Below are 14,332 nucleotides of genomic sequence, written 5' to 3'. Positions count from 1 at the left end.
ATCTGTCATCCATTTGAGTAAGTTTCTTTTATCTGCCCAGTACAAAGCTTGCTGTGCTTCTAAAGCAGTTTAATATGTCAGTTTTATTGTGTGGACTACACAAGGCACTCCCTTATCCACTAGAGGAGATCCTAATTAGTTAGAATCTCAGGCTGGGTCAGTATTTGTCCTGTTTACTCTTAGTGACTGACCAGTACCTGGCACATAGATGGAATTCAGTAAATGTGTGTTGAATGCCTAGTGGGTGGATGGGTGAATAATATGTGTTCTCAGAGTTAGTGCATGATTATCATATTATATTAAAATCATTTGTTTATACATTTCACACACTAGACTGCAAGTTCCACAGTGGCAGGAATTATGGCTGATTCATGATTGTGTCCACAATGCTTAACACGGTGTCTGTTATGTAACAGGTGCTCAAGAAATACTATTTGAAATTCTGGGGAAAATGAGAGAATGAATGTAGAAGGAACTCAAACAATTGATATGGAAGTCAGTCTTGAAATATTCTTCCAAAAATGTAATAGGGGAAGAAGTGAAAAGAACTCTGGTTAGAACAGTTAGCCTATTTAAGTGTGTATAAATTATCTTTAACTCTTTCGTGCAATTTTCTTTCCGCCGCATTGCTCTCATTTTTATATGGAGAGAGTAGCTCTTAAAAGTAAGTTGCTCAGGAGTCCAAGTATCAAGTCTCAGAAGACACTTGATGAAAAACACTTAATTTGTACAACTTATAAGCAGCTTCCAAGATTTGTAACATGCTGGCCTAGCACCAGGATTACAATCCCTCAGAGACACAGTATACTCAGGGCATGGATGACTTCTTCCAGAGAAGTGAAAATCCTACAGTCCAGCAGTGACCAGGAGCTAATGGGTTTAGAAATTTTGTTATTAGCTAACCTGTGATCATTCAGATTATCATTCTTCTTCTTTAATGGTCCTAGTCAAAAGTATCTTGGTTCAGATATTCTCTCTGATTATCTCAGCTTCATCATGCTTGATAATTCTTTCTTCTCATCCAACTATTTGATCCATCACTTTTGAACCTGGGGCCCAGTATTGTGTGGCAAATATTTTCTCTTGTATTTTCAGGCTCTTCATAGAATTGAACTCTAACTACATGTCTTTAGAAAAGATCTTTCATGGAAGGTACTATTCCTCTTCTCCTCTCTCAGATCAATCACATGCATATCACACTCCTGAAATAACTTGGGGTAAAGAAGTGAGTTTGGCACCTTCATCCACTGTGCTATTTTTCTGGACTACGTCTTTCTTTACATTATGCAATACTCTCTATTGCTTGAGTTTCGTGCCAGCCTATACAGTGACTACCTCTCTATGCTGAGGCCACCTACTCACTTCAGTCCACTTCTCTTGGTCTTTTCTCTGTCCATCCCTAGAGGCTGGAGTAGGAGCTTTTCAAATGTGCTCTTGTAGAACCCTGTAATTTCCCGAGAATGAATCAGCATATGATTCTGTATCTGCTTGCGTGTATTTCTTAGTAGAATGTGACTCCTTGAGAGTAAATATTTTTTTTTCATCAAATGCCCTAGTATTTGGCACAATGCCTGCCCCCAAATTTTACACTAGTAAATATTTGTTGAAGATCTGAATGATTATAGGGTACAGCAGGGCAATAAGATCCAGGGCTTCATCCCAAACATATCATTAACATTGTTGATATTTTTCACCAGTGATCCTCAGGTCTCCACAAAGCTCTCCTAATTGCCACTGGCTGCTGTGTTTGCTGGCCTTTTGCTCATTTATATTTCTCAGACAGCTTATCATAGTACATGACTTTCTTTTTCTTTTCGCTGATTTCCTGGTTCATGTTCTTTGCTGTAATGTGAATTATCAGTATTCAGAAGCTGGGTTAAGGGAGAATATTTAGGCGGATAACTGTTAATTCAGCTTAGAGAGGACATATTACCAAGTAATCTAGAAATTTTTTGCTGCCCTGACCATTATTCAGAGACCTTCAAAACTGCTACCTACTAACCCCACCAAGCTAGTATATCATCACATTCCAACTCCAGTACTTAAGCAACTATACCATCTGTGGGCAGGGCACTTCACCTTAAACTTATACTTATGGGATGTTTGTGTTTTAATTTGGGGCTGGATGAATAATGAAAAAAGATGGTCTCATATTAAGAAATTTGGTTCATGAAGACTTGTAGGTGTCTTCCTCAATCTCACTGCTCCTGTGAGATACTCCTAAATCCACATAACTTTTAGAATTATTCATATTATTTTATATAAACTCTTACACTAACTTCCAATTTGCCCTGCTCTGTTCCTCACATCTGCTTATTCAATGTTGAGTAATCATTCTGTAAGGCCACCAGGGTCCTTACCAAAGATTTATTTATTGTTAATAAAGTCTGACCAGTGAAACATCCCTTCCTCCCAGTGGCCCATAGATTTCAACTCATGTCCTTCTTACCTGAATCTTACCTTGATTCCAGTGGCCCTGGATTAGATTGAATTTCAGTTAAAAATCCTATTGTTCAACATTGACTCTTAGTTACAATTTTTTCCTAAACTTGTGAGTCAACTTAAGTTAAATCAAATTGAACACCCTTAAACTGAAGCTGTTCAAACAAAAATTATAAAGACACAAGGAGCCTGATATATCCTCTTCTCCTGTGTCCACAAGTGAGATATATGGACCATCAGCACCTGAACCCTCTAAAGATATGGCAATAAATATTTCAGTCCTCTTGACCTATCCCTGACCACACTGTGTCTCTCTGGTCATTTGTCCTGGAGAAAACTAAGGAGGAAGGAAAGTAAGGTCTCAGTGTCCTTTCCAAATGAGCAGTTTTCACAAGTATCTTCACAGTTTTACCTTGCTACATGCAGCTTCCTAGCTAGACACTGGCCATTCACTATTGCCCTCATCCACTCTGCAGGATGGAGCTGATAGTTTATATTGTGTGGTCCGAAGGGAAGAACCCATTCCTACTCCATTGCAATGTCTGCCTTTATTTTCCAACTCTGGCAGACAGAATCAGGAGTTTTGTCTTAACTCATTCATCACAGTCTTAAGAGGGCATGTATGAATAGTAGCTTCATTTGTCATCAGTTGATTGAAATACATGTTAACAATGCTATCTGTATATGGCACACTTTTTGCTCTCTACACAGTATTTGGCAAAGGAAAATATCACAGTATATATTTTTCTATACATATCACGTGAGGAAACAGTGTATATAATGAGAAACCATTTTAGCTAAAAAAAAAGTTGTCCCTATATAGTGCCTGAGCTAGGGACCATATTTTCCTCAATCCCTCGCTAAGTTACTTGGCTCTTACTTTTTACATTCAGATGGACCCTGCTCTGGAACTCAGTGGGCTCAGTCACATATTCACATTCTGTTGTATGCTCTGAAATACCAAGTGATGTTCTATAAAATTTCTCCCTAAACAACTTGTTCTCTGATTCTCAGAATACCAACATGGTAATGTTTCAGAGCTAGCTAGGATATAAATGTGCATCACTTGTGTTCTTAAAGAGCACCACTTGAAAAATAAGGGCTTTAAATCATTGTCATGGGAAAGGAACTCCTATTTCAAAGCCAAAGATGTGACTGTTTAGTACATTTAAGCATTTGATATAGTGCCTATGATGATGAAATACATCTTTGGTAGTAAAAGGATGCTGGTGTTTTAAAGGCTCTATTTGATAAAAATGTACCTGGACAAGTCATAAAAGAAACAAACCAAAACAGAAAAATTCTAATAGGAAGACCTTGGGCATATATGGACTATGGCAAAATTCATACATTGCATCCCAATGGAGGGAGTACAGTCATTGTTTTTCATATGAAGCCACATTAATTTTCACTCTGATCTGGTTTTAAATTATGGCTCTCTAATTAATTATGTGACTTCAGGAAAGTAATTTAACTCCTTAAACCTATAAAATAAGGAGTGGTTAGTTCCTTAAAAGTGTAACAGAGTTGATGCGGCTATCAAATAAAACATTTTGTGAATGAATTTATCAGAGTCATGAACAAGTGTCGGTGATCAATAATCATTAGCTTTCTATAGTACATTAACTGAAAAAAAAATCCTTGGATATATTTCTTAGAAGGTATCCTTATTAGGGAGAGAATCATTAAAAATGATAAGTATGTGGGGAACGTAAGCAGAGATAAATGCACTTAGGAAAATGATGTCTACACATAAAGCACATTATCTTTTTCCTTTAACTTTTTGTTTTATATTGGAGTATAGTTGATTTACAATGTTGTGATAGTTTCAGGTGTACAGCAAAGTGATTCAGTTATATGTATACATGTATCTATTCTTTTCCGAATTCTTTTCCCATTTAGGTTGTTACATGATATTGAGCAGTGTTCCAGTAAGTCCTTGTTGGTTATCCATTTTAATATAGCAGTGTGTACATGTGAATCCCAAACCCCCTAACTATCCCTTCCCCCCACTCTTCTCCCCTGGTAACCATAAGTTCAGTTCTCTAAGTCTGTTAGTCTGTTTCTGTTTTGTAAATAAGTACATTTGTATAATTTATTTTTAGAGTCCACATATAAGTGATATCATAAGATATTTCTCTGTCTGACTTACTTCACTCAGTATGACATTCTCTAGGTCCATCCATGTTGCTGCAAATGGCATTATTTTATTCTTTCTAATGGCTGACTAATATTCCATTGCATATATGTACCACATCTTCTTTTTTTTTTTTTTTTTTTTTTTTGTGGTACGCGGGCTTCTCACTGCCGTGGCCTCTCCTGTTGCAGAGCTCAGGCTCTGGACGCGCAGGCTCAGCAGCCATGGCTCACGGGCCCAGCCGCTCTGCGGCATGTGGGATCTTCCCAGACCGGGGCACGAACCCGTGTCCCCTGCATCAGCAGGCGGACTCTCAACCACTGTGCCACCAGGGAAGCCCCATACCACATCTTCTTTATCCATTCCTCTGTTGATGGACATTTTTCTTGCTTCCATGTCTTGGCTGTTGTAAACAGTGCTGCGATGAACATTCGGGTGCATGTATCCTTTCAGACCACGTTTTTGTCCAGATGTATGCCTAGGAGGGGGATTGCAGGATCATACGGCAACTCTATTTTTAGTTTTTAAGGAACCTCCATACTGTTCTGCATAGTGGCTGTACTAAATTACCTTCTCACCAACAATGGAGGATGGTTCCCTTCTCTCCATGCCCTCTCCAGCATTTATTGTTGGTGGATTTTTTGATGATAGCCATTTTGACTGGCGTGAGATGATATCTCATTGTAGTTTTGATTTGCATTTCTCTAATAATTAGTAATGTTGAATATCTTTTCATGGGCCTCTTGACCATCTGTATGTCTTCTTTGGAGAAATGTCTATTTAGGTCTTCTGCTCATTTTTTGATAGGGTTGTTTACTTTGATGATATTAAGCCACATGAGCTTTTGTAAATTTTGGAGACTAATCCCATGTCAGTCACATCATTTACAGATATTTTCTCCCAGTCTGTGAGTTATCTTTTCATTTTGTTTATGGTTTCCTTTGCTGTGCAAAAGCTTTTGAATTCAATTAGGTTCCATTTGTATATTTTTGTTTTTATTTCCATTACTCTGAAAGATGGATCAAAAACATATTGCTGCAGTTTATGTCAGAGTGTTCTGCCTGTGTTTCCTCTAAGAGTTTTATAGTGTCTGGTCTTACATTTAGGTCCTTAATCCATTTTGAGCTTATTTTTGTGTATGGTGTTAAAGAATGTTGTGATTTGTTTTCATTACATGTAGCTGTCCTGGTTTTCCAGCACCATATATCGAAGAGATTGTCTTTCCCCCATTGTATAGTCTTGTGTCCTTTCTTGTAGATTAATTGACCATCAGTGCATGAGTTTATTTCTGGGCTTTCTATCCTGTTCCATTGATCTGTATTTCTATTTTTGTGCCAGTACCATACTATTTTGGTGACTGTAGCTTTGTAGTATAGTCTGAAGTCAGGAAGCCTGATTTTTCCAGCTCTGCTTTTGTTTCTCAAGATTGCTTTTGCTATTCAGTGTCTTTTATGTCTCCATACAAATTTTAAGATTTTTTGTTCTAGTTCTGTGAAAAATGCCATTGGTAATTTGATAGGGATTGCACTGAATCTGTAGATTGCCTTGGGTAGTATAGTCATTTTTACAATATTGACTTTTCCAATCCAAGAACATGGTATATCTATCCATCTGTTTGTGTTGTCTTCAATTTCTTTCATCAGCATCTTACAGTTTTTGGAGTATAGGTCTTTTGCCTCCTTAGGTAGGTTTATTCCTAGGTATTTTACTCTTTTTGATGCGATGGTAAATGGGTTGTTTCTTGAATTTCTCCTTCCAGTCTTTTGTTGTTAGTGTATAGAAATGCAATAGATTTCTGTGTATTAATTTTGTAACCTGCAACTTTACCAGATTCATTGATGAGTTCTAGTAGTTTTCTGGTAGTGTCTTTAGGATTTTCTAGGTATAGTAGCATGTCATCTGCAAACAGTGACAGTTTTACTTCTTTTCCAACCTGTATTCCTTTTATTTCTTTTTCTTCTCTGATTGCCATAGCTAGGGCTTCCAAAACTATGTTGAATAATAGTGGTGAGAGTGGGCATCCTTGTCTTCTTCCTGATCTTAGAGCAAATACTTTCAGTTTTTCACCATTGATGATGTTATTTGTAGGTTTGTCATATATGATCTTTACTATGTTGAGGAATGTTCCATCTATGCCTAATTTCTGGAGAGTTTTTATCATAAATGTGAGTTGAATTTTGTCACAAGCTTTTTCTGTATCTATTGAGATGATTATATGGTTTTTATTCAATTTGTTGATAATGGTGTATCACACTGATTGATTTGCAGATACTGAAAAATCCTTGCATCACTGGGATAAATCCCACTTGATCATGGTGGGATTTTAGCAATTCAGATTGCTAGTATTTTGTTGAGGATTTTTGTGCCTATGTTCATCAGTGATATTGGCCTGTAATTTTCTTTTTTTGTTGTAACTTTGTTTTTGGTATCAGGGTGATGGTGGCCTCACAGAATGAGTTTGTGAGTATTCCTTACTCTGCAATTTTGCAGAGTTTGTGAGTTTTCCTTACTCTGAAATTTCTTGGAAGAGTTTCAGAAGGATAGGTGTTAGTTCTTCTCTAAATGTTTGATAGAATTCACCTGTGAAGGAATCAGGTCCTGGAATATGTTTGTTGGGAGTTTTTTAATCAGTTTCAATTTCAGTGCATGTGATTGGTTTGTTCATATTTTCTATTTCTTCCTGGTTCAGTCTTGGAAGGTTATACCTTTCTAAGCATTTGTCCATTACTTCCAGGTCGTCCATTTTATTGGCATACAGTTTTTTGTAGGAGTCTCTTATGATGCTTTGTATTTCTGTGGGGTCCGTTGTAATGTCTCTTTTTTCATTTCTAATTTTATTGATTTGAGTCCTCTCCCTTTTTTTCTTGATGAATTTGCGTAGTGGTTTATTATCAATTCTGTTTATCTTTTCAAAGAACCAGCTTTTAGTTTCATTGATCTTTGCTATTGTTTTCCTTGTCTCTATTTCATTTATTTCTGCTCTGGTCTTTATGATTCTTTCCTTCTGCTAACTTTAGGTTTTGTTTGTTCCTCTTTCTCTAGTTGCTTTAGGGGTAAAATTACGTTGTTTATTTGAGATATTTCTTGTTTCCTGAGGTAAGATTATATCTCTGTAAACTTCCCTCTTAGAACTACTTTTGCTGCATCCTATATGTTTTGGATCATTGTTCTTTCATTTTCATTTGTCTCTAGGTGTTTTTTGATTTCCTCTTTGATTTCTTCAGTGATTGGTCGGTTGTTTAGTAACATATTGTTTAGCCTGCACACATTCGTATTTTTACAGTTGTTTCTTGTAGTTGACTTCTACTCTCATAGTGTTGTGGTCAGAAAAGATGCCTGATATGTTTTCAGTTCCCTTAAATTTACCAAGGCTCGTTTTGTGGCCCAGCATGTGGTCAATCACGGAGAATGTTCCGTGTGCACTTGAGAAGAAAGTGTATTCTGCTGCTTTTGGATGGAGTGCTCTATAAATATCAGTTAAGTCCATCTGCTGTAATGTGTCATTTAAGGCCTATGCTTCCTTAATGATTTTCTGTCTGGGTGATCTGTCCATTGATGAAAGTGGGGTGTTAAAGCCCCCCACTATTATTGTGTTACTGTTGATTTCTCCCTTTATGGCTGTTAGTATTTATTTGCCTTATATATTGAGGTGCTTCTATGTTGGGTGCATATATATTTACAATCGTTATATCTTATTGGATTGATCCCATTTGATCATTAGGTAGTGTCCTTCTTTGTCACTTATAAGTCTATTTTGTCTGATATAAGTATTGCTACTCCAGCTTTCTTTTGATTTCAATTTGCATGGAATACCTTTTTCCATCCTCTCACTTTGTCTGTACATGTCCCTAGATCTGAACTGGGTCTCTTATAGACAGCATTTATATGGGTCTTGTTTTTGTAACCATTAAGCCTGTGTATGTCTTTTGGTTGGAGCATTTAATCCATATACATTTAAGGTAATTATTATTATTTTTTAATTTTTTGCCTTATAACAAATTTAATCAGTTATACATATACATATGTTTCCATATCCCCTCCCTTTTGCGTCTCCCTCCCACCCTCCCTATCCCACCCCTCCAGGCGGTCACAAAGCACCGAGCTGATCTCCCTGTGCTATGCGGCTGCTTCCCACTAGCTATCTACCTTACGTTTGGTAGTGTATATATGTCCATGCCGCTCTTTCACTTTGTCACAGCTTACTCTTCCCCCTCCCCATATCCTCAAGTCCATTCTCTAGTAGGTCTGTGTCTTTATTCCTGTCTTACCCCTATGTTCTTCATGACATTTTTTTTCTTAAATTCCACATATATGTGTTAGCATACGGTATTTGTCTTTCTCTTTCTGACTTACTTCACTCTGTATGACAGACTCTAGGTCTATCCACCTCATTACAAATAGCTCAATTTCATTTCTTTTTATGGCTGAGTAATATTCCATTGTATATATGTGCCACATCTTCTTTATCCATTCATCCGATGATGGACACTTAGGTTGTTTCCATCTCTGGGCTATTGTAAATAGGGCTGCCATGAACATTTTGGTACATGTCTCTTTTTGAATTATGGTTTTCTCAGGGTATATGCCCAGTAGTGGGATTGCTGGGTCATATGGTAGTTCTATTTGTAGTTTTTAAGGAACCTCCATACTGTTCTCCATAGCAGCTGTACCAATTCACATTCCCACCAGCAGTGCAAGAGTGTTCCCTTTTTTCCACACCCTCTCCAGCATTTATTGTTTCTAGATTTTTTGATGATGGCCATTCTGACTGGTGTGAGATGATATCTCATTGTAGTTTTGATTTGCATTTCTCTAATGAGTAAAGATGTTGAGCATCCTTTCATGTGTTTGTTGGCAGTCTGTATATCTTCTGTGGAGAAATGTCTATTTAGGTCTTCTGCCCATTTTTGGATTGGGTTGTTTGTTTTTTTGTTATTGAGCTGCATGAGCTGCTTATAAATTTTGGAGATTAATCCTTTGTCAGTTGCTTCATTTGCAAATATTTTCTCCCATTCTGAGGGTTGTCTTTTGGTCTTCTTTATGGTTTCCTTTGCTGTGCAAAAGCTTTTAAGTTTCATTAGGTCCCATGTGTTTATTTTTGTCTTTATTTCCATTTCTCTAGGAGGTGGGTCAAAAAGGATCTTGCTGTGATTTATGTCATAGAGTGTTCTGCCTATGTTTTCCTCTAAGAGTTTGATAGTGTCTGGCCTTACATTTAAGTCTTTAATCCATTTTGAGCTTATTTTTGTGTATGGTGTTAGGGAGTGATCTAATCTCATACATTTACATGTCCCTATCCAGTTTTCCCAGCACCACTTATTGAAGAGACTGTCCTTTCTCCACTGTACATTCCTGCCTCCTATTATCAAAGATAAGGTGACCATATGTCCGTGGGTTTAACTCTGGGTTTTCTATCCTGTTCCATTGATCTATCTTTCTGTTTTTGTGCCAGTACTATACTGTCTTGATTACTGTAGCTTTGTAGTATAGTCTGAAGTCAGGGAGCCTGATTCCTCCAGCTCCATTTTTCGTTCTCAAGATTGCTTTGGCTATTCGGGGTCTTTTGTGTTTCCATACAAATTGTGAAATTTTTTGTTCTAGTTCTGTGAAAAATGCCAGTGGTAGTTTGATAGGGATTGCATTGAATCTGTAGATTGCTTTGGGTAGTAGAGTCATTTTCACAATGTTGATTCTTCCAATCCAAGAACATGGTACATCTCTCCATCTATTTGTATCATCTTTAATTTCTTTCATCAGTGTCTTATAATTTTCTGCATACAGGTCTTTTGTCTCCTTAGGTAGGTTTATTCCTAGATATTTTATTCTTTTTGTTGCAATGGTAAATGGGAGTGTTTCCTTGATTTCACTTTCAGATTTTTCATTAGTATATAGGAATGCCAGAGATTTCTGTGCATTAATTTTGTATCCTGCAACTTTACCAAATTCATTGATTAACTCTAGTAGTTTTCTGGTAGCATCTTTAGGATTCTCTATGTATAGTATCATGTCATTTGCAAACAGTGACAGCTTTACTTCTTCTTTTCCAATTTGGATTCCTTTTATTTCCTTTTCTTCTCTGATTGCTGTGGCTAAAACTTCCAAAACTATGTTGAATAAGAGTGGTGAGAGTGGGCAACCTTGTCTTGTTCCTGATCTTAGTGGAAATGGTTTCAGTTTTTCACCATTGAGGACGATGCTGGCTGTGGGTTTGTCATATATGGCCTTTATTATGTTGAGGAAAGTTCCCTCTATGCCTACTTTCTGCAGGGTTTTTTATCATAAATGGGTGTTGAATTTTGTCAAAAGCTTTCTCTGCATCTATTGAGATGATCATATGGTTTTTCTCCTTCAATTTGTTAATATGCTGTATCATATTGATTGATTTGCGTATATTGAAGAATCCTTGCATTCCTGGAATAAACCCCACTTGATCATGGTGTATGATCCTTTTAATGTGCTGTTGGATTCTGTTTGCTAGTATTTGGTTGAGGATTTTTGCATCTATGTTCATCAGTGATATTGGCCTGTAGTTTTCTTTCTTTGTGACATCCTTGTCTGGTTTTGGTATCAAGGTGATGGTGGCCTCGTAGAATGAGTTTGGGAGTGTTCCTCCCTCTGCTATATTTTGGAAGAGTTTGAGAAGGATAGGTGTTAGCTCTTCTGTAAATGCTTGATAGAATTCGCCTGTGAAGCCATCTGGTCCTGGGCTTTTGTTTGTTGGAAGATTTTTTATCACAGTTTCAATTTCAGTGCTTGTGATTGGTCTGTTGATATTTTCTATTTCTTCCTGATTCAGTCTTGGCAGGTTGTGCATTTCTAAGAATTTGTCCATTTCTTCCAGGTTGTCCATTTTATTGGCATAGAGTTGCTTGTAGTAATCTCTCATGATCTTTTGTATTTCTGCAGTGTCAGTTGTTACTTCTTCTTTTTCATTTCTAATTCCATTGATTTGAGTCTTCTCCCTTTTTTTCTTGATGAGTCTGGCTAATGGTTTATCAATTTTGTTTATCTTCTCAAAGAACCAGCTTTTAGTTTTATTGATCTTTGCTATTGTTTCCTTCATTTCTTTTTCATTTATTTCTGATCTGATTTTTATGATTTCTTTCCTTCTGCTAACTTTGGGATGTTTTTGTTCTTCATTCTCTAACTGCTTTAGGTGCAAGGTTAGGTTGTTTATTCGAGATGTTTCCTGTTTCTTAAGGTGGGATTGTATTGCTATAAACTTCCCTCTTAGAACTGCTTTTGCTGCATCCCATAGGTTTTGGGTCGTCGTGTCTCCATTGTCATTTGTTTCTAGGTATTTTTTTAATTTCCTCTTTGATTTCTTCAGTGATCACTTCGTTATTAAGTAGTGTATTGTTTAGCCTCCATGTGTTTGGATTTTTTACAGATCTTTTCCTGTAATTGATATCTAGTCTCATAGCATTGTCGTCGGAAAAGATACTTGATACAATTTCAATTTTCTTAAATTTACCAAGGCTTGATTTGTGACCCAAGATATGATCTATCCTGGAGAGTGTTTCATGAGCACTTGAGAAAAATGTGTATTCTGTTGTTTTTGGATGGAATGTCCTATAGATATCAATTAAGTCCATCTTGTTTAATGTATCATTTAAAGCTTGTGTTTCCTTATTTATTTTCATTTTGGATGATCTGTCCATTGGTGAAAGTGGGGTGTTAAAGTCCCCTACTATGAGTGTGTTACTGTCGATTTCTCCTTTTATGGCTGTTAGTATTTGCCTTATGTATTGAGGTGCTCCTATGTTGGGTGCATAAATATTTACAATTGTTATATCTTCTTCTTGGATCGATCCCTTGATCATTATGTAGTGTCCTTTTTTGTCTCTTCTAGTAGTCTTTATTTTAAAGTCTATTTTGTCTGATATGAGAATTGCTACTCCAGCTTTCTTTTGGTTTCCATTTGCATGGAATATCTTTTTCCATCCCCTTACTTTCAGTCTGTATGTGTCTCTAGGTCTGAAGTGGGTCTCTTGTAGACAGCATATATATGGGTCTTGTTTTTGTATCCATTTAGCCAATCTGTCTTTTGGAGGGAGCATTTAGTCCATTTACATTTAAGGTAATTATTGATATGTATGTTCCTGTTCCCAATTTCTTAATTGTTTTGGGTTCGTTATTGTAGGCCTTTTACTTCTGTTGTGTTTCTTGCCTAGAGAAGTTCCTTTAGCATTTGTTGTAAAGCTGGTTTGGTGGTGCTGAACTCTCTCAGCTTTTGCTTGTCTGTAAACGTTTTAATTTCTCCATCAAATCTGAATGAGATCCTTGCTGGGTAGAGTAATCTTGGTTGCAGGTTTTTCTCCTTCATCACTTTAAGTATGTCCTGCCACTCCCTTCTGGCTTGTAGAGTTTCTGCTGAGAGATCAGCTGTTATCCTGATGGGGATTCCCTTGTGTGTTTTTTGTTGTTTTTGCCTTGCTGCTTTTAATATGATTTCTTTGTGTTTAATTTTTGACAGTTTGATTAATATGTGTCTTGGCGTATTTTTCCTTGGATTTATTCTGTGTGGGACTCTCTGTGCCTCCTGGACTTGATTAACTATTTCCTTTCCCATATTAGGGAAGTTTTCAACTATAATCTCTTCAAATATTTTCTCAGTCCCTTTCTTTTTCTCTTCTTCTTCTGGAACCCCTATAATTCGAATGTTGGTGCGTTTAATGTTGTCCCAGAGGTCTCTGAGACTGTCCTCTGTTCTTTTCATTCTTTTTTCTTTATTTTGCTCTGCAGCAGTTATTTCCACTATTTTATCTTCCACCTCACTTATCCGTTCTTCTGCCTCAGTTATTCTGCTATTGATCCCATCTAGAGTATTTTTTATTTCATGTATTGTGTTTTTAATCGATGCTTGATTCATCTTTAGTTCTTCTAGGTCCTTGTTAACTGTTCCTTGCATTTTGTCTATTCTATTTCCAAGATTTTGGATCTGGGAAATAGAATCTTGGATCATCTTTACCATCATTATTCTGAGTTCTTTTTCAGGTAGACTGCCTATTACCTCTTCATTTGTTAGATCTGGTGGGTTTTTATCTTGCTCCTTCTCCTGCTGTGTGTTTTTCTGTCTTCTCATTTTGCTTATGTTACTGTGTTTGGGGTCTCCTTTTTGCAGGCTGCAGGTTCGTAGTTGCCGTTGTTTTTGGTGTCTGTCCCCAGTGGCTAAGGTTGGTTTAGTGGGTTGTGTAGGCTTCCTGGTGGAGGGGACTAGTGCCTGTGTTCTGGTGGATGAGGCTGGATCTTGTCTTTCTGGTGGGCAGGTCCACATCTGGTGGTGTGTTTTGGGGTGTCTGCAGACTTTTTATGAGTTTAGGCCACCTCTCTGCTAATGGGTGGCGTTGTGTTCCTGTCTTGCTACTTGTTTGGCATAGGGTGTCCAGCACTGTAGCTTGCTGGTCGTTGAGTGAAGCTGGGTGCTGGTGTTGAGATGGAGATCTCTGGAAGATTTTCGCCGTTTGATATTATGTGGAGCTGGAAGGTCTCTTGTGGACCAGTGTCCTGAAGTTGGCTCTCCCACCTCAGAGGCACAGCACTGACTCCGGGCTCCTCAATTTGGGATGATGTGTTGTCTATTCATGTATTCCACAGATGCAGGGTACATCAAGTTGATTGTGGAGCTTTAATCTGCTGCTTGTGAGGCTGCTGGGAGAGGTTTCCCTTTCTCTTCTTTGTTCTCACAGCTCCTGGGTCTCAGCTTTGGATTTGGCCCCGCCTCTGCGTGTAGGTCGCCGGAGGGCGTCTGTT

The sequence above is a fragment of the Mesoplodon mirus genome (genome assembly GCF_964341445.2).
Source record: "Mesoplodon mirus genome assembly, chromosome: 2".
Taxonomy (NCBI): domain Eukaryota; kingdom Metazoa; phylum Chordata; class Mammalia; order Artiodactyla; family Ziphiidae; genus Mesoplodon; species Mesoplodon mirus.
Note: the sequence above shows the minus strand (reverse complement) of the source record.